Genomic DNA, 22,835 nt, shown 5'->3' with positions numbered 1-22,835 from the left:
GGTGGGACGAGCGCGGATTGAGCTGGGAGCTGAATTCTTGAAACACGTTTTATACTGCCAGTCACGGTAATTGCCACGACTAGATTTCATTTCTAGACGCTCGATCCGAGATTTTTGAAGCAGCTGCAATTCTGTCTTAGGCGTTCGCCGTCGTAATTAGGAGCGTTCAGCTGCGTGTACACCGGAAAAATTATCGTAATGAAGTTTTTACGCTTCTCGTGAAATAAAATTATGATTACGGACAGTTTATGTGTAATTAAAATCGCATTACACGGTCGCTTGTGTTCACCGTGACTAATTGCGGTGTCACCGTTTCTTTGAGAATCGACCAATGCGAAGATTTTTTTTTCTCTCTCATTAATGGCAATGCGAAACTTCTTATAGAGGATCTAAGTTATACAATTTACAATCCTTTGACGTAAGGTAAGCCTGTTGGGTGAATTTACTTGAAGAAAGCAGGTATTTCTATTTCGAGACAAAACGGTAAAAATTGTTTGACGAATAATCAGAAAACTGCACGACGTGGGAGGCGCTTTCATATGAATCGAGATTCGGTTTAACGCTCCAAAATAATATCTGGTTGAATAAAATCTGACAAAAGACAGAGAAAAATATATATTTGTCTTTCGAGTACAGACAAATGAAAAATGTTTCGACGTTGTGGGGAAAATGTACATAAAAACAAGTACGTTCGTACAACTGAAGTTTCATTGGAAACGCATTGGAAATTTTAGATTATTTCCTGGAGTTCGTAAAAAAATAGGTAAAAAGGGCTTATCGAGTTTCGATAATCTCATTGTGATTTGCAGGCCACAAAGTGAATGTTGTTAAATATTTCCTTTTTCATGAAATAATTGTAGCTGAACAATACGAGAAGAATGAAATTCGTCACATTTATTAAAATTACTTCTTTAATAAATAATGCACGCATTATTTTATATGCCGAAACATTTCACGTTTATCCGCATTTCGCGGTAACGAAAATATGCTTCATATATTCTGGGATCTCCAACGATAATAAAAGCCCGGCATAAAACAATCGTTTAACTTTCGAATGAAAATACCCGTGTACGATGTTTGCCCGAAACTCTCGAGCATTATACGTACATCTGCGTTAAACTATACCTTTCAAAATTTAAAGCAGAAACATTTATTTAAATCGGATGGATGCTAGTAAATTAACATTTTCAATTTTAATTCGGTTGAACTATCCTCGAGTGACACGAAAGGGACACGATTTACATAACCATTTGACATGTGGTCTCTCGTATGAATACTTCCAGCATAATTTCATCGACAATTTTCACCACGTGAAACCACGTGATTCAATGATCGTTTCTCCCCCAAGGAGCAACGTGAACGCGCCGACATAAAGATACAGACTTCGCTTAGGGAAATTAATTACGTCCGTCACCGGTCACGTCTACGTCGAGCGAAATTAGTACGTCAAGATATGTCGGTTTGCCGTGAAGTCAAGGAAAATGTTTTTTCCCCAGTGGGGAGAGCGTTGCACGTTGACGTTTACATTTCGCGGCGCGGCACGCGAGCCAAGTGGTGAAAGTCGATGACAGACGCGACGCGGGTACGCGTTCAACGTCGGAAGAAAGAGACCGAGAGAAAGGTAGGGTCGAAGAGGGAGGATGGATAGAGCACGGAAGCGCGGCGTAGAAGTAACGGAAGAGAGAGTTAATTGGGTTACTCGACTCGTCTCTTCAACTCGATTAAAGCATCCTCTCACGGCGTAAACATCTTTTGAGGAGAGGCCTTCGTGTCAGAGGCCGAAGAGTACTCCGGAGCTGGTTAATTAGCACCCTCCTAGTCATTTTCCCTGCTCCTCGAGTAAGCGACGATAATCTTTCCCGCCGGGTTCACCCTCCGCCCTTCTGGCTCCCATGGTTTCACTGAGACCGGGACTCTCCTCCGACGAGATTGCACACCAGCCGATTCGCGGCCTGATTATCTGCCAGGATTCGAAACGTGCGCGGCATACGAACACCTCGTAACCACACGCGTAAAGGTAAGCACGTAACACAGTTTTTATATCTACCTACATACACCGGAACAACGCCGCCACGACCTTTACTTTTATTCCGCCATTCGTGACATTCTCCCACGCAGCCTCTTGTTTTCGCTCGTAACGCGAGCGAGCAAATGGCGCCTCCTCATACGCTCTCGACCAGAAACGTACTCGACGAAAACGGAACGTTATCGCATTAACGAGGCACCGTCGCGTTCAACATATTTCTCTTTTTTTTTCTGTTCGTACACCCACCCCTCGAATAGCCTCTTCCATTACCTACCCTTTCGTATTCCCGTTTCCAGCACGAGAAAAACTTGGTACGTATCGGGTAGTCTTAAAAATACTTTCCTCCCCTTATCGGATAACGACTGTAATCGATGGGACCGCCTCCGCGTGCTCGTAAATCATCGTTCTAGTATGCACGGTTCGCCACGATGTAAAAAACAAAATAGAACGGACAAATTACGGAACGAAACCTTTGAAAGAACCCGATACGGAAACGTGTGCGAGCGAATTGATTCGGTAACCGAGTCTCGGTTAGTGTCTACAAACGCCTATTTAAACTTCTTCCATTAGGTACGCTCGTAAACGAGCGCAAGTACAGCATCATTGACTTCGTAGCTGGCAAACGCTCGGAATTTCACCCTCCGCGGCCGGATGGCCGTAACGATCATGACTGAAGCCGGCGGACCGGGTTCTAACCGCCGTCGGTGGCCCGTGCCATAGTAATTAGTTGGCTGGCGCATGGTTTTGCCAAGCACCGGGAACCACCCCCCGCATCCGCGCACACACACACACACACACACACACACACTTTACCGCGCGCGCCTGTTCCCCCGCACCGCTACATTTCCTCCTCTTGCAGCTAATCCATGATCACTTAGAGCGCGGCGGGCCGCGCTGTGGCCACTGTTAAACCTTCCCGTAATTTCTCACTCCGCTCGTCGCCAGGAGGCACACCCTCTAACCGCGTTGTCGGCCCGCGATTTTAACCCCCCTCCCCCTCCCCCGACCCCCGAACGGCGGCGACGACGGCGACGACGGAGGAGACCACGACTGCGGAGATCAACGACGTCCTCGGTTTGCACACATCGATCATCGAGAAACGCACAACGGAGAGATGTATCCGGGACATTTGTCACGTTGTCCCTGTCCGAACGACCGTGTCAATTTGTGGCCCGTGCTTCGTTTGCGATTTGAGTATCGCCATTTGTCGGCCCGAGAGCGGTCCCGAGCCATTTGACACCATACCAGGGAATCATTCCCGCAGGTATGAAATGTAGTATGCAGAGCTTTCGATGTCTGATGTAAATGAATTTTTTTACAATAGGACTTGGTAAAATATCTGCGAGTTAATCTACGGCTTACTTGTTAAATGGCTGGTTTGAAAACTCTGCGCTTATTTAGATCAGGACTGTTCAAACGATAAGGTCGTTGACAATTTTTGCGAGCACCGGAGAAACGAGAAAATGGAATTAACAGCGAGTCACGAAATTATTTTCCGCCTCCTGTTACGACGGTAGTGTTACTCAACGTAAATGGAAAACCGAGATTTCAAAATACGAGTGAAAAATCATTATCGGAAATAAAATGATCCCGGCACGTGGCGCGGGTGCTAAAAGCCGGAAACGATCATGTTTTAAACACTGTTTCAGTATCCATCCTTCGCTACTTTTTCGGACGTAGAGGAGGATCGCGGTTCCACAAAGCTCCGACCAAAGGGAGGGAAAGAAGCTTTGCGTATTTATTTTCAGCTTCTGTCATTCACTGGCAGTGGATTATTGAATCCGCGATCCCGTGTCAAAACTGTCATTGCCAGGGATCTTTTTTCGCCTTCCCTCTTCGGGCTTTACCGCTGACGTGTTTCTTGTTTGTTTATTTGTGCCCCACGGACGTATTTTTCACTGTATTTTATTTTGTGCCTCCCGTCGACTAAACTTTATTCGTGGCAATCATGCGATGCCCCTTTTTTCGCCCTGTTTCATCGCTTGTCATTGTGGAAGGTCCTTTATATTCGCCACCATAAATCCAGATACAACCGCGTTGATACGCAGGTACCGAGGAGATATGAAAAAAGCCAATGCGAACAGTACGCTTAAACGTAGCGAAATATCCTGCAGAAGTCTCTCGCCTTTACTAATATTTGGTTCGAGCATTCGCCGAACCGCAATCGGGTCACCGTTTTAATTTAAGACACTCGAGCTGAACTTTCTGCACTGGCATCTTTTTTTAAACAGATCCGAATGCAGGGGGCATTATTGTAGGGTGAAACAAAGCGACCCTCAAGTTCGGGAACGACGATCAACGAGGCGGAGAGGGAAACGTCAAGCGAATCGGACTGACGATAATAAGATACAAGCAGCAGAATACAAGGGCCGTGGCAGTGTTATTAGATTTAAACTGTTTGGCCTCTCGAGTGCCCTGCAGCTAATTGTTCGGGGATTCAAAAGCCCCGAATATTATTATTTTCCTGCTTTTCCCGTCCGCTCGTTCTCCCAATGCTCTTCTTCTCTCCCCTCTCTCTGTTCGCCTTCGCTCTTCACCCTATCGCGTTTTTACCTTCTCGCTCATTCACGGTCGCCGCTCGTTTCGCTCCCGCAATAATTCCACTCCTGTGTTCCCGCCGCAGCGTGTCGTGTACTCGTAATTATGCGCGGTGAACCGTGCATTTCGCATCGCGACATTATTCGCGAGTGTTTTTCGCGCTCGTTCCGCCTTCCCCTCTTTCGCTTCGTCCCATTTTTTTCTTCTTTTTTTTGTACTCATTCACCCTGCTCTAATTGTTCCGGGGACGCGGACGTAATAAAGATATAATGGATTTTCGGGGATATGGCAGCATGAAGTGCTCGCGTCGCAATTAATTTGACGCTCGCCTAAACGCAGTTATTCGATCTCTGATCAGTATTACCCAAGCCCGAACACATTGACGCGTGTCGATTTCCTCTCAAAGCGACCGATCTCGACGCAAGGTACATCATCCCTGCATTTCGTCGATTGAAAACTGAGCCAACCTGCGCCATCGGAACTTACCGATAGTCACAGAATAGCATAAGAAAAAACAATAGGTTCACTCTGTCAAAAAGTATATTATTAATTGAATCTCGAATAATTCAAGACTAATCGATTAATTAGTTCGTTCATCGCCAATTATTTCTTAACGAGTGGATTTAAAAGGAAATTGCACACGACTTCTCTTGTATCTACTAATTGGAGCTACAACTTTTGTCTGAAACATTTTCCGCTAGCATCCATGGTTAACGAGTAATTGATGTAAAACGAAAAAACAGTTTATTGCAAAATACTCGTTAACTATTGACGGTAGAAATAAATGTTTCGGACAAAAGTTGTAACTTTTGACGTTATTTATCTGATTTTCGTTTCAAACATTTTTCCCTAGCGGCAACAAGTAAGAAGTTATTTGCAATAATCGAAAATTTCGAAGAATCTGAACCCCTTGACAAAATCTCGGAAAAAATGACAATTTTTCTTTTCTCAAAAGTTTGAAACATGCTTCGAATAAAAGTTGTAGGTAATGTTATTATCTGCGAGAACAGGTCGTATACAATTTTCTTCTATCTCGGATACTCCAGGAGTAAACTAGCCACATGGCGAATCTGTTGGTCATGAGATCATAAAAGCCAACGCCGTGGGTGAGCCTACTGTCATCTCTCACACATCAAAGGAGATACGAATCTCTGTATTGAGAAACAAAAAAAAAGCGGTTCGAAAACAACGTGAAATTGATCAGCAGCTTGATCTTAATCGACATATCACTTTACGTCAGCTGTCAGTTAATCGTTACTAATTTGAACGAACTTTTTGATTCTACCAGTTCAGTAATCATTATGGAAATTCGTATATCGTTGAAATTTTCTATCATCCCTCGCAATTTTGCCTAGGCGAAAAAATCCGTTTTAATTCAAACAAGGGTATATACCAATTACGCGACTGAAAGCTTGTGGCTGAATCAGGAAATTGAACTAGGGACAACGAGGATTCGGCTGAAGTCGAGCAAATTCGCCGGTAAACAGGCAAACAGCGAGGCAGTGTGAAGCTTGCGGACGTTTAGCGTGCATCTCGACGCTGCCGCTCGGACAAGACGTTTACAAGCGGGCAACGCAGGGCGATGTATAACAATGCCTGATTCAGCTGTCCGTTCGTAGCTGCGCGGCCAGCACGCGAATAAAACGCCACGATCAAGTCGTGGAGAGGAGACCGGGATCACCGGTTTATGTTTGCCCGGCTGCAGTTTCGCCCGATGCGGATTTGCGCGAAGGGAGGAGAGAATCCCGAGGTGGTTGCCCGAACATCCAGGTAAGGCTTGCATCAGCGCTCGTAGCTCGGAATATAAAGTGGCGGCTACTCGCGTGCCCGGTTTCCCGTTTGATTCGCTCGGATTTCATGCGGCACATGGGAATTTTATACGGCGAAAAACATCCACTCACATTCGTTATCCCTGTTGCATTTCGATCAAGCGTTGCTATTGGAATGTAATTTAATTGTTGCCGGTAGAGTGAAATTCGTGATTTTTACCGACGAGAAAAATTACACATCAAAGGAGATACGAATTCATGTATTGAGAAGCGGAAAACGGGCAAGCGATCGATCCAATTCGATTTTTTGTTATTTTTTTGTATCGAATCGATGAATAGGTATACTCTGTTCAATCATAAAATTAAAAATCCCGACAAAATCGGATATCAGTTTTCTACCAACACTGATCCCCGATAGAGCACATTTTTTTCCATACAGGCCGAAACTGGCCGGTCGTGTAATCCAAAGTCCGCTGAAAGGAGGAATCATCGGACAATGACGTCGACCAGTTCTCCGTCGAACGACCGATGACTCCGGTGGTGGTAGTCGATTGTTCATCGCGGGCTGAGCTTTTCAAGACGTCTTGCTGTATTCTGTGCCGCCTTTCACCGTCGATCCCCCTTCCGTCTTCGTGTCGGCCAAGTAAGAGCCGCTGTCCGACATCGTGTAGCCCTCAATGGCACACTCTATTCACGCCCCACCAGATAGGTTAACCGCTGCCGGCTTTGTACGTGCATCCGCACACGGGTACACACGCCGGCCTGGCTATAACGGGTGCACGCTACTGCGACCCGTTGCTATCGATGTACACAACGACGGTGGAAATTGCCAGACACATGGGAACGCTTTACCGTGTACGTGTACAGAGGCGCACGTGCACGATGGATACGTCCACCAATCGCTCGCACACCACCGTCTCAACGATCCGCGTCGTCTTGTATACATACACGCGCGCGTCGTACATACCTAACGTACGGTACGTGGTTGCTCGAGGAAACACGCGAGTGAAGCAACCACCGCCTCGGCAAACTCCCACACAGGCGTTAGATAGCACCTAATACCTCCCTGGCCAAACAACCGACACCTTGGCTCGTGCTGAGACACGCTCCGCTGTTGCGGCTGTAGAAGTTGCGCTATCGAAACGGTTTGCCGTGACAATCCACGCGAATTTCACTCCTCCACTCGGGTGTAACCATGCGTGAGACGGGTAAAAGATGTGGCAAGAATCTCTCACACATGAAACTAATCTCTTACCAACTTCAACTAAAGTGAGAGTAACGCAAATATAAAAAAACGAAATTTTTCCTGTCAGTTTCTTTATAATTCTTTTAGGTAAGTAGCTGAGTTAATAAAATTGCAAATGTTCATCGTTCACGATGCATATCCGGTCTAATCATATTATAAAAAGAACGTATGAAAAGAGTATAAGCGCGAGAACACCTTTCCGTGACGCGGCGGGCCTTCGTGCTTTTCATATCGCGCCAGTTGTTGCTTTTACATGTTAGCTGTAAGTTCGGAAAGCGAAGAGCTATGATTTAGCGTCGCCCGATATGCAAAGGAGCCGAATCTCAGTGTGGCCGCGCTTCTCTGCTATCCAGACACGTCGAAGGAAGAACGAGAAAGAGAGTAAGAGGATACGACGAATCAGATAGCAAAGGACAGAGCGGGTCCAAATGAGCTCGAGGGTTTGAGTTTTCTCGACCGAGAGCTCTTTTCCCAGCGACGACGAGAATGCTACCCGCCGCCATCCCTTTACGCGACTCTTTTTCTCTCCCATCCCGTACTACTTGCCGACTATTCCTGCTTTCCCAGGTAAAAGCTAAATGGTTTAGCGAAGAGGGGTCCTGAAGCCGGGAACATCCAAGATTCAAAGGCCACGGTTTCACGAGCAACCGCTCCTTTCTCCATAAACTCGTGGCCCGTCGAATTAATGCCGACCACGGCTACGCCGCCACCGACAAACGTACCGAAAACTTTTGCCCCGATAAAACTGTCCCTTACATATTTTATTCGCTAACGTCGTCGTCGTCGTCGTCTTCTCCTTCTTCTTCCGGAAATAGTTCTTTCACGTCACGTATCTCGTTTGCTTCAACGCCACGTCGCGAGCCACGATTCGAGGAATTAAGAGCCGTATTATTAATTACACGAGGCAGCGTACAAAATCAACTGGTGGTCGACGGTGCCGATTATGCGTACCTATCTGTAATACGCCAGGCTTGATGTCAAACGAATTGTCATCGCGATACGATTTCCCTGTGCTAGATACGCGGTGCAAACAAGCGGTATTCTCTTCGGACCGACCCACTTCGACTTGGCAATTTTTGCGTCCGAAAAATCGAGCGTTATGCAAATTTTTAGCCGGTCTGGGTCGTTAACTTGTCCACCGAACGGCGTTTACCGTATCGCCGGCGCGGAACAGCGCCGCGTCAGACCGGCAGGCATCGCCATCGCCGTGTTTCGTCGCGGGACAGACAAAGTGTCGGTTGCAAAGCGCGCTGTCCTAGCAGTTTTCATGCAATTTGTATTACAGCCGCGAGTACTCGGTAATTCGGTGCGCGGCTCTACGTAGCGCTCGCTAATGAGGCTACAGAGCGTGCCGCGCGCTACCAACGAATAGTTAATGCGACCCGTAGCAAGGACGTCGAAACTCGCGCAAACGAGGCAAACTCCGCCGCGAACGGTCGATCGTGCAAGAAAATTCGCTCCACCGGCGCGTGACACGATTAATTAAAGGAAAATTATTTCGCCGATCATTTCCTTTCTCTGCCTATCCCGGTACTTTTTAATCCAACACTGACGCGTTTCGTTTCGAGTTCGAGCCAGACTCTTTAATCGAGCATCTCGCAGGATTCGTAAGAGGTTCGGGAAAATAATCTAACAAACGGTCGAATAAATAAGGGGGACGGGCGAAGGCGGAAGTAGACAATAGAGTTACGGCTGACGTTTAATTATCGATTCGGCATGGAGTATTAAACCGTGTTCCCGTGCCCACAACTCGGTGCTACCGTGAAATAATTAGTTGCGCTCTCCTACTAATTGAAACGCAAGTAAATGTAATTAATACAATTACGCCGCAAGAATATAGATGCGCCGCGCGACATTTAACGTTCCGCAAATGAAAACAGTGCACGCAGCCTGGGAGATAACAACCCGATAAGCCAAATTGGCAATCGTCGATGTTAATCGTTCGCACGATTCTATGCTTGCCGCATAATGATCGACAGCTAAGTCCGAATACGAGGTAAACAAAAATATGTATGCACCCGACGAATCTGTCATGTTGAATCGTCAACAATAAATTATGTACTTGATAAGTAGACAATTGCTTAATCGCTGCTCGTGTGTCGCGAGATTAGGGAGGACGGTGGTCATAAATTTTCGATCCTCAATACCTATCCAATCCTGTCTCGAGTCGGCTGACGCATGGCGAAACGTCGAATATACAGAAATTACGTAACACTGGTAATCGGCGTCGTACCTTTTTTATCAGGGCTTACTCATCGACAAGACGGGCAATCAGACATAATTATAACGCGTCCTTTCTACTTTCCGCCGCGTTCCCTTGCCTTTTGCTCAGGTATTTTTCACCCCTCCCTTCTCTTTTTCTCTTTTCCTATCCGCGCTCTCTTTGCGTTCACGTCAAGCTGCTGGTTATTTGTGCGGAAATAAACGATGAAAATAATGCCCGCGGCGACGAGAACAGAGAGAAGTACAAAGAAGGACCGGCGACGCTGCTAAAAGGGAAGTGAAAAAAGGTGCATGTAAGCATACATACATCTGTAGGGGAAAATGAGGACCTGGACCGAGGACAGAGACAGAAGAGGCACGCTGGTGAAAGGCGGAAGGGAGGAAGACAACGAGAGAATAGAGGCAGAATAGACGGCTTAGAGGCACGAGGCTCGGAAGACAAAGACAATGAACAAGGCACGCATCGCGACAAGACAAAGACAACGGGATGGGAAACGAGCAGGTCGGAAAGTAGTTTCGAAGGTAAATGCGTACGTACAAAGAACTCGATGGGAAATGGAGCACAGGGACTGCCTTTGCGGTGTACACCGGTGAGAGTAGCTAGTTATACCGCCAATAATTAATTTCCGTTGTGCGCTGACCTTACGAATGAACCAGCCCGATTACAATTTAACTGAACGCGTCGCGCGAGGTTTAACCCCTTTAACGCTGTCCAGACAGGAACTTCAGGCAAAGTTACTCACAGTGGCAATAAAGAAACGCTAGACCCTCTCTGTAGATGTAAGTGGCACCGTATAGTATCTCAAATGTTTCATTTAAATTTTTTTTGGGAACCATGAAACGAAATAAACAAAAGAAACTGAAATTTCCTACGGGCTAAACGAACGTGAATACCAGCAGGGTCCAGCGTAAAGACGCAAGTTTGTTCTCCGCCGGAAATTGTTTCAACTTGAATTACGCGTGTACGTTGTCTGTCACAAGGTACAAGAAAGTTGAAGACAGTACGTGGAGTGTTTCGTTACGTTCCACCGTAAATGCGAACCCCGAACAAAGCTAAGATTGGGACGAGGGAGAAGGAAGGGCGCAAACGTCGGAGAATCTCTCTGTAATTAATTTTTGCTGTCTTCGTTGAGATAAACTTTAGCAATTAGCTCGTTAGCCGTCGAATACAAGGCGTACGAAAGTACAGTTGTACAGACCGTTGTAAAATTCAGCCGAAGTGAATTCATACGCGAATGAACAACGAGTTTTCCCGTTGCAACCATGTTTAATTCTTTGAATGATTTTAATGTGGACGTGTGTTGTCACCTCTAGCGTGACGTATGAGTTCAAAGAGTTAATTTCCCGTTTTCCATTTCGTGGCGCGTTTGACAATTATTCACCGGTCCCGTCGCATTATTAGAGCGCGGCGGCCGCGGTACTCTTTCTGCCAGAGACGACAGAGAAACTGCCGCCGCTAGGATTAAAGTAAACAAACGCGTTTTCGCCGCGGCCTGCTTACTCGGATACGAAAATTATCCAGGATTGTACCAAATTGATTACGAGGCTAGGCAGCTGTTCGCGCGTTGAGTGCTTTTAAACCCGCTTTGGTTAATGATCCTGTTTGCTTCCCGTAAATTGAAAACAAGTTCAACATGTTATAAATACTTGTGAGAAAAGTGAGCCTACTTGAATCGTGTTTGATACTCATACCCTGTACTTGAAATCCGATTGTAAAAACAACTCTTCCATAAAATCTGATTCCATTCCTAGTTGCACGTTTGTTCATTTATCGTTTAATCCTCAATAATTAACTGAACTTTTTAATATTATTGTGCAGTTTCTGTAACACAGTGATAAACAAATAATCTGTAACATTTGCCAGTTGAAAAAATCATCGTATCTCATGTTTGAATGTTGACTTTCATACAATCCGTCGGAAAGCACATGAAACAACGTTTGGCATAAGACGAGCACGTGGAGTCTCGCCGTTTGTTTTGAGACTTCATCGAAAGCGTTGTTCGACGAACTCGTCAGAAGTTGAAGCCTCTGTTGAAGTCCCACGGTTCTTCAATAAATTGCGGATCGCGACGGTGCGTACACGTATGTATAAATACACACACGTCGCTGAATCGTCAAACTAATTGCCGACGTTTTAATAGTGGCGAAGGGTTTACGGTGGCGGTTCGCATAATTGCAACATTGTAAGGTGTGCGCCTGTCGGTACACGCGAGAAGTGCTTAAAGGGCCCCTCGGCCACCTTCTACGCTCGAGAGTCCGGTAATTGCCTTAATTACGACTCAGTCCGACTTACCCGCTTATGCATGGCCGTTAGTAAATCTTGTTCCTTTTTCTCGTTTCTTCCTGCCTCACGTCCTTTTTTTCTTTGCTTGCTACCTTTGCCGTCCTTTTTTCACCTGTTTCCCGTTCTTGTCTCGCTTCCTCGAGCGTTACCAGCCAGACGCCATCAAAGACGAGAAACAATTTGTCGAATTCGCCTCGCAAAACGCGTTTTCCCTTCCTGTAAACGTTTCGCCTCGCGTACACATGGGTATCTACTCGTGCGTACATAAAATGTTTCCCTTCGTACAAAGAATCATCTGAAACGAACTTGACTCTGGTCAGCGCGTTCCAGCTTTATAATCGTCGTCACCACTGATTTATGACTCGTTCGAACAACAAAGAATTCTGCTAACGAGTGTGGCGGCAGTGTTTTTACGAAATTACTTTCATAATCTTCTATTGAGTTCCGATGGAGAAACGCGACAAGAAGAGGAATGCAAATTGTCCTTGATTTGAGGACTTGGCATATACAGTCGGACTGTTTATAGACAGCTTGTTCGAGCGAAAATTGAAACATTCCAAAGATATAATTCTCTATAATTCTCGCACAGCGTAAGCCAGACTGCAAACACCGAAGTTCTGGGGTAGTGGGTTTCCAGATCTTCTACGTGATGAATATTTAACGTCGTGAATCGAGGTGCACGAGGAGCGAGCCGCGGTTCAAATTATCGTCGCAAATCCACCCCGTTAAACGAACGTTCGCTGGCAATAAGGGTCGAGAAAAGTCATGGGCAAATTTGAACTCGATTGCAATCGCAGTTAGGTAACAGCCTCGGCTGCGTTATCCTCCCCGGAAGGGTATTAGTCTGGCCGGAAGTGACAATTTCCGATCGCGAACGTTTCCGTCGATCGGCCGTTCGCATTCATCACCGCGTCGATCCATCATCTTGCCGGACTAGATTAACGGTTTCCGTCGCTGACTCTTCTAACCACTTCTGCCGGTGACTTTTATTACGAAACACCGACTGGCAAACAATGTTCCAGTTCCATTCCGATGACAGCGTGAGCGCAGAATTTTAATTTCGGAACGGTTATGACGGTTTTAAAGGTCGCACCTATCGACCGACGCTGTTCTTTCTATATTCCATCATTCTGCGTATCAATTTATAACTTACGTAGTGTAGGTGAAAAAGTATTTGAGGTAACAATATGACGCAGACGCGCAGAGGACTATGCATAATTCCGATATCGAAATTAGTCTACAAATTTCATAGTCGGTTGTTCGCCAGGCCTGTTCGATTATTCATGTTACCTACTACGATATGCATTAATTGTCGCTTTGAAACTGGATTCAAGTCTAACGAGTACGAATCAAAATTTCAAAACCCGCCGACAGAGGCAGAAATTCGAAATGTCACAGGGATCGTTGCGCGCTCGATTATTAATGCAAGAAATAAACCCACGGTTTCACGTAGCTGGTGAGACTCAAAATTCGATACCGATCCACGAAGGTCGTGTAACACGCGAGGAAGCTACGACATGCTTCGCTTCTCACGGATTCGGTATAAACAGTGAGAACGATCGAACAAATTATTTTGGAAAGTTTCCCCGAGCAACTTTCGTGGAACCACACGGGGTACGCGAAAAGGGGTGACAAGTTCAAAAAACACTCGTGGGAACCGACGGTTCCTCGCGGCAAACTTTCACCCGCGAGTGGATTATTTAATCAGTTGTATGCCTAATTACTCTTTAAACTTAAAATACGCAATTCAGTGAAGTTCCGCGATCCTTACGCCACAAAAATATCGTCCCGTGAGCTCGTGTAGTTTCTCAACAGTCACTGCAAATTCTCCAACTTTTGAATTTCGTTGACATAAGTATCTTTAAATTGTGGTGTTTGATGGTTAAATAATTTGCATGAATTATACGTTAATTCCTGCGATTAATCGATCAAGTGTTGGGATATGCATAAATGAATCTATCGGGTAATTAAACCAACTAATTTCAGTTGCGTATCTAATCAGATTTTTCACACGTATAAAATCCTTTAACAGGCGATTCAGAAAAAGAAATGATTGCGTTGAATCGGATACAAAGCGTAAATAGGAAAATTATTCAAGCTCGAAGTTTGGAATGGGAGTGCAATTCTGTGTAGAGGGGGCGGTCCACTCGGAGTCGGGCGGTTATTAGCATACTAGCTTAGTACCGCGTGTATGGCTACCCCGTACGAGCGCGTACCCACACTGTCCTACACCACCGAAGAGAACGCCACCAGCACACGTCTCAACTTGCTGAAACACGCACCTATGGAGTCTATGGAGACCCATAACTGCCTAATAACGTCTCGTTCCTTATATCACCACTCGGCCGCAACAATCTCGAAACTTTGTATCACCAGTAATTAACCGTGTTGGCCATGGAAATCTTTCCACATGAACCTGCATTACCGCGAACGTTAATGAGGAACACCGATGCCGAAACTAAGTCAACGAATAAAAAGCACCGATCATACGTCGTCGATTCAGATTGAACGTTTCGAAGCTCGTACGACCCATGGATAAAATAGAGAAGCTGCGAGCAGGTAAGCGTTTGTTCCATTCAATAGTTGAATGGCTGCTGGGTTATCGAGTAGCAAGTGAAACGGGCAAGGTGTATAGGTGGTGGCGGAAGTGGTGAATAACCGACCCGATGTAAGGATAGAAATTGGGTTAAGACGGCACCACTGGGAACAGTTTCGGATTATCTTGCACATGTTACCCGGGCCACATTTCCTGGAACCTTATGAGCCCGTTGCTCTCGTTTGCCGCTACCGACGCTCGAATATTCACGATCGATCTCGCGAATAACTCGCCGGATGACATCCGCCGGGATACGACGCGACGCGGCGCAGCGCGGCGCAGTGGCACCCGGCAAACGGGGCCGAAAGAAATTTTTTGATTTATCGCCGGGATTTGATTTATCGCCGCCGCTGCCACGCTCTTTCTGTTTTATTCCTCGTTTCTTCGCCTTGCTCGACGAAAAAATACGACGCGACCGGGATTCGTTTTGTCTAGTAATTAACAGGCGAGATCGTTCGTTTCGGACAAACGTGAAAACAAACGGAAGTCCCCGAATGAAATATGAAATGCAATTTCGTGAACGGTTCACCCATCAATTCCGTAAATCAATAAACTCTAAAGGAATGTGAAATTGAATCAAGTGATACGTAGAAATCGCTATTCAACTGTTTGTAATATAATTTGTGGGCCACGATGCGAGACAACATCTTCAAGGCTTCATGTACACAAATCGTTTTGAATTTACGAAACCAGCAAAGGTAGATATTGTAAGACCCGAGAGAGAGACAGTGAACTGCCTCAGGAATCGACGTGATTTATACCACGCTCGACGGAATCATAATGTTCTGTGTGTAGTTCCACGCGTTCGAACTGAATTTGGGATGTTTAATGCTGCATTCTCTAAGTATACTGTGTCTCGTATCACGCTCACCGAGTCCTTTGAGTTCAAGTCCCATGATTTCGAGTAACTCCGATATCCTATCTCGTGAATTCGAAACAGTTCCCTCTGATCCCTAAATACTCACACATTGGCAATTACAAATATGATTAATCTACAAACACGAAACGTTTAACTATCGTAAAGTGTTGAACGGAAACGGGCAGAGCGTAAACGCTCCGAACTGCCAAAATGTTTCACCTTTAATAAACACAGTCCTCGGTGGAGGAAGGCGAGAAGGAGGAATAGTCGTCGCTTGTACGTGTGCGCGAGCGTGAAATTTATGCATACTCGAGCAAGTAACCAAGCAGCTAGCTTGACGGAGGATGGAAAAAGCGTAGAAAAGAGAGAGCCCGACGCGAGCGAAGGCGCGCGTGGCTCATCTCTCGGTTCCTCCTTGCTCCTCGTTCGAGTGAACTTACACCGTTGAACGAGGAGCCGGGCAACCCTCCAGAACGGGCCAAGAGGACCACGGAAAGGGAACGACGACGCCCGGTGCCCCGGTGGGATGAGTTTGCTAAATGCGTCGAGCCAACCTATGCATGCTAATGCCTATCTTACGGGCTTGCGAGCTTTACGACACCTGAACCTGTGGATCTTCAGTCCACGACCGATCGAATCGTTTCACCCTCTTCAATCCTCCCCCCTCCCCGTTCCCAGGCCGACCAGACTACGATAGTTCCCGGTCTCTTTGATGCTCAAAGAAGCACCAACGTTTCAACCCTCCACGGTGCTGCGGTGATATTGGACGTCGGTCATTTGCATAAAACAACCGCACCGACATTGGTTCACGTATCGGCTCCCGTAATAATTACCAATAGAAACGTTAATCGCAATAGAAACACGTATTGCATTATACTGATTTCTCAAAATTAAAACGTTGATTACATTGTACTCTTTATTATGTACAGTGTACACATTTCGCTCTGTTTGCTACAATTCAAACAGCGAAGAAGATATCACTGTATTGTTTCTCCTTATATTAAATATCATAAACCTAGATATATTTGTATAATATTTAATATATTAAATATTTAATAATTGTGAGAAGTAAAAAATGCAGGTCTAATCTAGTGAGGGGGTACTGAAAGATCATGCGTCGTTCGTGGAAAGAATTTCGGGGTTTGCATCGTTATCGCTATTTCTATGGTGCGACAGTGTGGTCAACTAACTAGTGAGGAGGCACTTGATCGATTACGGAGCATAGATTCGTGTTACCTTGTTCCACGTCGTTCCTCGTACCGCAGTACCGAGCGGAAGTACACGGGTTGGTAGCGAATATTCGAAACGGCTGGATACCGTGGTATAAGTAATGCGAAGAGAGGGCCTGGTTCACGATAACTAGTCGTATTCTCGTAAGCCGGTTTAAATCGGATTAAGCGGCCGTCGTTTCCTCGTCCCGGATGGTTCCTTAAGCTCACGCACGGGGTTTCGAGTTACACACGCTAAGGACCGGCCCGTTCTTACATCCAAGCGGGCGTTAGCGAGTCTGAGAACTGGTTGGACAGAAGCAAAAACACAAGAAACAGCGGGTCAGACAGGTTACGCATTCGTTTCAGGTCGGCTGGTTTTAATTTACAGATAAATCGAGGGTGTTAACCGAGAGAGATAACCGTGCTCGATGATAGGTACGGCGAATCTATAACGCAATGTTTATTGTATGTAGACACGTACACGGTTGCTGTACGGTTGAATACGTACAACCGAGGGGACGAAAGGGTGCGGCGTTAAAGTATGCGAGATTACGCCGTGAAAATTTATTACGAAAACGATTCCATGAATTTCGCTTTGAGATAGTGCACGTACTTTTACTACGCCGTTGTTCACGTTATTAATAACGAAACGGCAACGGTATTTAGCCAGCGAGATAAAAGAACGGGGAGGCACGTTTTGATAGTTAATTTTAAACGGGAAGAATGCAGACGATGATCCCGGGTTCGGACCTCTTAGCTACCTTCTTACGATCGTTCCCCACTTCCCCGTTTCCTCCACTTCGTGTCCCTTTCCTCATCTACGTCCGACTACGTGAGAAGATTCCACTTTTATCTCGTCTTTGTCTTTCGACCGATTCCAACGTCCCCAAGAAATTACTTAGAACCTACACTACGCTCGAGAGTCCCGGAAACAGATTCCCACAGGTTATCTCTCGTTCTCGTTCAGTTCCGGACGTAAAAAAAGCGGAGATTAATGTTTCGTAATTAGAGGTCCGACCCCGTGAACTCTTCGATATCTCGGTCAACGAATATTTAACGAATCCCGAGTGACGTTCGACGACCGGTGTTCCCGACGCGTTCAATTTGTCTGACTGTGAGAATCCTCCGGAGCCGGTCGGTCTTTATAAAGTATTTATCAAGATCTTGCGAGATGTGCTTCATACCGATGGACAGCACAATTTTTTACTAATGAGCCAATTATATATAATAATAATGTGTGCCGAATATGTAAATGGTAAATTTGATCAAGCGCCGTATTAAAAGATATGCATGCAAATTTTCGTAATCAGTGTATCATCGGACAACCGCGAAACAAATTTTCCAGGAGGACCAATCGTTCGATAATCTATTAGCCGACGAGGTTAAATAGAATTGAGTTGCAGAGATCCAAACTCCATTAGTTTCGCCCGTTTCAGCGATCCAGGGGCATGGGTTTCGATTCGATCGTGCGTTTAACGCCTATCACTCTCCGCTCTCCCGGCGATCGTTTTTATCCCGGCCCCATCGATCGGCAGAATCGACACCGTCCTACGCTCGGTAGTTTTAAAAATTGAGACGTCCGCTCGGATCGGCTAGATCGTTTTCACCCTCGACCGGAGTCTGCTTCCCTTTTTCACTGGCCGCGACGCCGAGGAATCATCGACCGTTCCGAACAACCGGTAAACGACAGGACGATACGAAATTACAATCGCGGATCGTAAATTATTTACGAACACGGCTGCTGATGCGAGTTGCGCGGTCGTCAGGGGTGAGGAGCGACGAATGGGGTAATACAAAAGAGGGAATGCGGAGCGAGAGACCCAGCCGGGTCAAATTGCAACAAATTAACCGCGTTAATCACCCAACGCTCGGTAGCCGACTTTTCCCACGCGTGCAAATAATCGAGCGCCAACGGATTTTCATGATAATTTCTATTTCTATAAAAGCGATAAACGAAATGAAATCTGTACATGGATTTATACCTAAACATTATAACTTGTTACTGTAGATATTTTCGTTTTTAACAGATTGATCATTGTGCAACGTTGCTGGTTGCGATTTTTAAGTTCAACGCCGAAATAACGCGTGCTTCCGGTCACGTACGTTAAAATCGTTCGGCCCGCATGATGGTTATCGTTTATTATTTTTATCGTTTATTTGTCTTTGCCTTTTTCCCGCGCGTTGTTGTTGCGGCCGAATTGTATATATACGTATATTTTTATACTGTTTTCGCGCAGGACGCGGCTCAATATTAAATTCATAAATATTGGAGGCCGGGTAATCGGAGGTGAATAAAACACCGGGGGTGAAAAGTTGGTCGCGGGCCGTTTCCGGCGAGGGGAACAGAGATGCCACCGGCCGTATCGAAATCGATTGATGCCTTTATAAAAACTGTACGAACGGTGCCTCCTCCACGAATACTGACCCCAGTGAAATATGGCAAACCCATTTTCGCGGATTTTGCATAGTTTCAGGAACTCATTCGATCGCTGCCTCTAATATGAAACAAACTCTGTGCGTGTCTCGGTTTTTCGAAGTAATCGCACGAACAATAATATAATTTTTAATTGCGTTAAAATCAGAGATATAAAATTGAAATGCTTGTATCCCGAGTAAAAAGTTTCTCAATCTGCATCGAGCAGAACTCGATTCGTATTCTGTTAGGAGCGAGCACTAAACTCGATGATAATCGCATTTCGGCAAATCCGTCACCCGGTTGTTTAGCGCTTAATACGCGGCATCAAGTGCGCACGCCTACTCTCACCGAATCGCATTGAAACGGCCACCGTTTCCCCCCGTGACGCTAATGGCATGGCCACATCAGACGTACTTTCCGCATCCCCCGTTTGTTGTCGCCGTTTTAATATTTCACCGGTTACACGGGCGCGCGTGTGCGACTACTTCCACCGTGTAAAATCGACGGGTTCGTTCGCGGCCACGATAGCAACCGGCTGGCTGGCACGATGGCCCGGTTTACATCGTCGAATTATTGCCAAGCTGGCGCGGCTTACCCTGCCGCGTCGATTACGCGGCAACATCGATAAAATTAACGATTACACGGTCGCACTTATCGACCCCCCCTCTCTCTGTCTCTCTCACTGTTCCGATTCGTATAGGCGAAACTATTTGGAAAACAATTCGGTAAGTATCTTTATCGGAAAATCATTCCATATCGTTGCGTCCGCGTTACACATAGTTATGGAGTCGGTAAAACACGTGTCTGCGTGTACCACTTTCAATTGAAGACCGTGAAAAGACGCGTGCAACTATTTTCACGTTTACGTGTTAATCGAGTAGACGTAGACACCAGAGCGAACTGGAGCGTATATAAATATGTGACCAGAATATTAGAAATAGAGACTATTATTGCTAGTGTCATATTTAGAACAGTGACGGTTTATGTCTTAACGTTGATCGTGACGAAATGCACGAGGAAAGAATCGTTCGTAGCTATTCTTGGTGAACATCCACAGACAATTCTAAATAAAGATTGCAGCATTGTAAATTGAGGACTCGAACTCGAAGAGACAACGCGATAGTCGTTCTATCCATACGAAAAGTGGCACGATTCAGGTCGGTTCAGTTCGCGGGTCAGATTATCGGGAGAAAGGGTTCGCCTCGCGTCACAGTGACGTTGTGGCATGAGAAGAATGGCAGTATTCGAGAAATGGCAAGCGCGCTGAGATCCCGAGGGCCGAGCGTACCTCCTTCTTCGTTTGACCGTAAACCCGGAATCGAAGAATGCGCTACTCCATCAGCAGTAAACTTTTGCGTACTTTCGAAATGCCATTCGCACATCCACCGATACGCCCAGGCTACCCATTGCTAATGCTATACCAACAATGTAACCTTTCGTAGTAAGAGAGTAGTACGTCATAAATCGTAAGAAATATGTACATGTCGCCTGGCCCAAAACGCTGAATTTTTATTGGAAAATTAAGCATACCGTGTTAAAGAGACAAGTCTTGTACGTGCTAATAGTTATCAATAATAATTATAACTATTTTAATAAAACTTAATAGTTCAATTAACTCATAAGTTTTCAATTAACTTTGTAGGCGATTAGCGTTTAAGAATTTGGAACTCGCCGAGCCGGCCAGATTGTATATATATGTATATAAATACAGACTAATCCTATGTAGTTAGCCAATCGGTGCTGTGGGAGCGAAAGCAATAAATAAAGGAGGATTTTTTTAAGGAAGAAAATTGCCTACTTCGAAATCATTATTGTTCGTTAGATTAAATACCCGGGAAAGTCAACAGAAAAAGCAAGAAGCCGTGGGACGATGAAGAAAAAGGGCAGTGACAGAGAAGGATGTAGAACGGGGGACGAGTGTCGCGAAACGATATATCGATAATCGATTCCAACGAAATCGACTGGCAGCTTTCGCAGCGGAACGAACCGTACGCGACACCGATACCGCTTTATTACTTCACGAACGCTTATATATTATTCGACCGCCTAATTTATCGTCGCGTGCGTTCTGCACGCTCCCGATCATATTTTCTTCTTTTTGATCCGCGCCGACAAATTATTCCGTGTGTCGAAACGTCCGACGATATCAATTTTCGCCCGGGACTTTCGTTTAACGGAAACGATCCCTGCTTTCTTTCCCGGTATTCGTTCCGCGGCTGAAATTCTGTTTTTGAGAGCTCGGATTTCCTACGAATTCTAAAGCGATCCACTTTATAACGTACTTTGCTTCTCCTTTTACTCCCTCTGTGAAAAAATGCTTGAAAAAGAGCAGAGATCGCGAGGAATTTTTTCCGTTTCAAGAACTGAGACCTCTAATACCGAAAAAAGTGGTGAAACGTTCGACGGCGAATTGCTTGTAAAAATTTTTGTAAATAGAAAACCGGGAAATCAAAGTAACTCATGAACTCAGAGACACACGAGTCGACGGTGTGCCACATAGAGATATTTAATTCGTTACGTACTGCATCCACAGGCAGATTTTGGTAAAAGCCGTAAAACAAATATGATTCTCACAAAAACCCCGTCGAGCGTCGGTATCGATCCTGGATCCGTTCATTCGATCAATTTATCAGAGACCGTTCTATAACTGAGTAGGGGAAAACGGTTTGTTTTTAACCAGAGGAAATTCATTTGGACACTTTGATAGGATGAATGTGGCTGTGTGCCGGCCGGGAGCAAATCAAAGAGACGGAACACGTCGCTGCATAAATAATGCGCGTCGTTTGCGGATCGCGATGTAAACTGGCACTAGCGATATATCGCTCGTATTCATCCCCAGCTTCTGGGCTCCAAGGGTCCTGTGTGTGCACGAAATGACTCGTCTCTCCGGGGATCATCCACCGTCTCCGCCGTATTTTTCCTGCCGTGACACGGGCGACGCGGCTCGAGAGGATCGCTCGCACAAATTTCAACAAATCACGCGTGCAAATACACCGAACGATAGACACCGATCCCGGCTGAATCGCTATCTTCAAATGGATAAATGCTATTTTCATTCGGCTCACATCTGAAGATTTAAAATTGGTAGAATTCCAATCGCATTCATTTTTCAATTACCTCGGACAAACATTTTCTAGCTCCGTATCACTTTGCACGCGGCGCTCAAAGAAGAGGTCAAGTTCCTACACACTGTTCCCTTGTCTCTCTCAATTATTTAAATTACAGTTGGAAAGAGAACGCGAGGGAAAAGAGCCTGGCAAAGAGAAATGCTTTTCCCCCTTTTTCCCCGATGGATCTCTTGTCGGAGTTCCGACCTGCGTTCGCGTTTCGACGCATCCAATCTTTGCCGCGACGACACGCGTCTGGGTTTCGACGTAACGATACACGTGTGGGACATAATAAAAACTGCGAAACGACCCGTGTCAAAGGTAAAGAAACAAAACACTGGCGAGGACGCGCTCAAAATTTCATTGCACACATACATACATACATACATATATATGCGTGTTTTCGACCGTTGGACGGTGGTCGTAAATACACTATCTCAGAATAGTTAGCTTCGATTAAGAATGTATAAGGCCATACACTTAAACAATGCTAGCATGTTGAATTTGATATTATAGATTCCTATTACTATTAAAAAGCTACCTGCAAAATTTTAAATCAA

General features: G+C 45.6%; 1 protein-coding gene across 3 annotated transcripts in view; it reads right to left on the bottom strand.

The window, feature by feature from the left end:
* Scgdelta (sarcoglycan delta) overlaps positions 1 to 22,835 on the bottom strand; it is a 175,600-nt gene that overhangs the window by 93,994 nt on the left and 58,771 nt on the right. The window contains exon 2 of one of the 3 annotated variants that reach the window (XM_018036242.2): positions 16,778 to 17,055. The exons of the other annotated variants lie outside the window; for them this stretch is intronic. The gene's annotated coding sequence lies outside the window, so the exon portion shown is untranslated. The remainder of the gene's footprint in view (positions 1 to 16,777; positions 17,056 to 22,835) is intronic. 3 annotated transcript variants of the gene reach the window in all.

This window comes from Ceratina calcarata, unplaced genomic scaffold, assembly GCF_001652005.2.
Source record: "Ceratina calcarata isolate Rehan_Ccalc_2016 unplaced genomic scaffold, ASM165200v1 scaffold147.2, whole genome shotgun sequence".
Classification (NCBI taxonomy): Eukaryota; Metazoa; Arthropoda; class Insecta; order Hymenoptera; family Apidae; genus Ceratina; species Ceratina calcarata.
The sequence above is the reverse complement of the archived record's forward strand: the minus strand, read 5'-3'. Positions and strand labels throughout refer to the sequence as shown.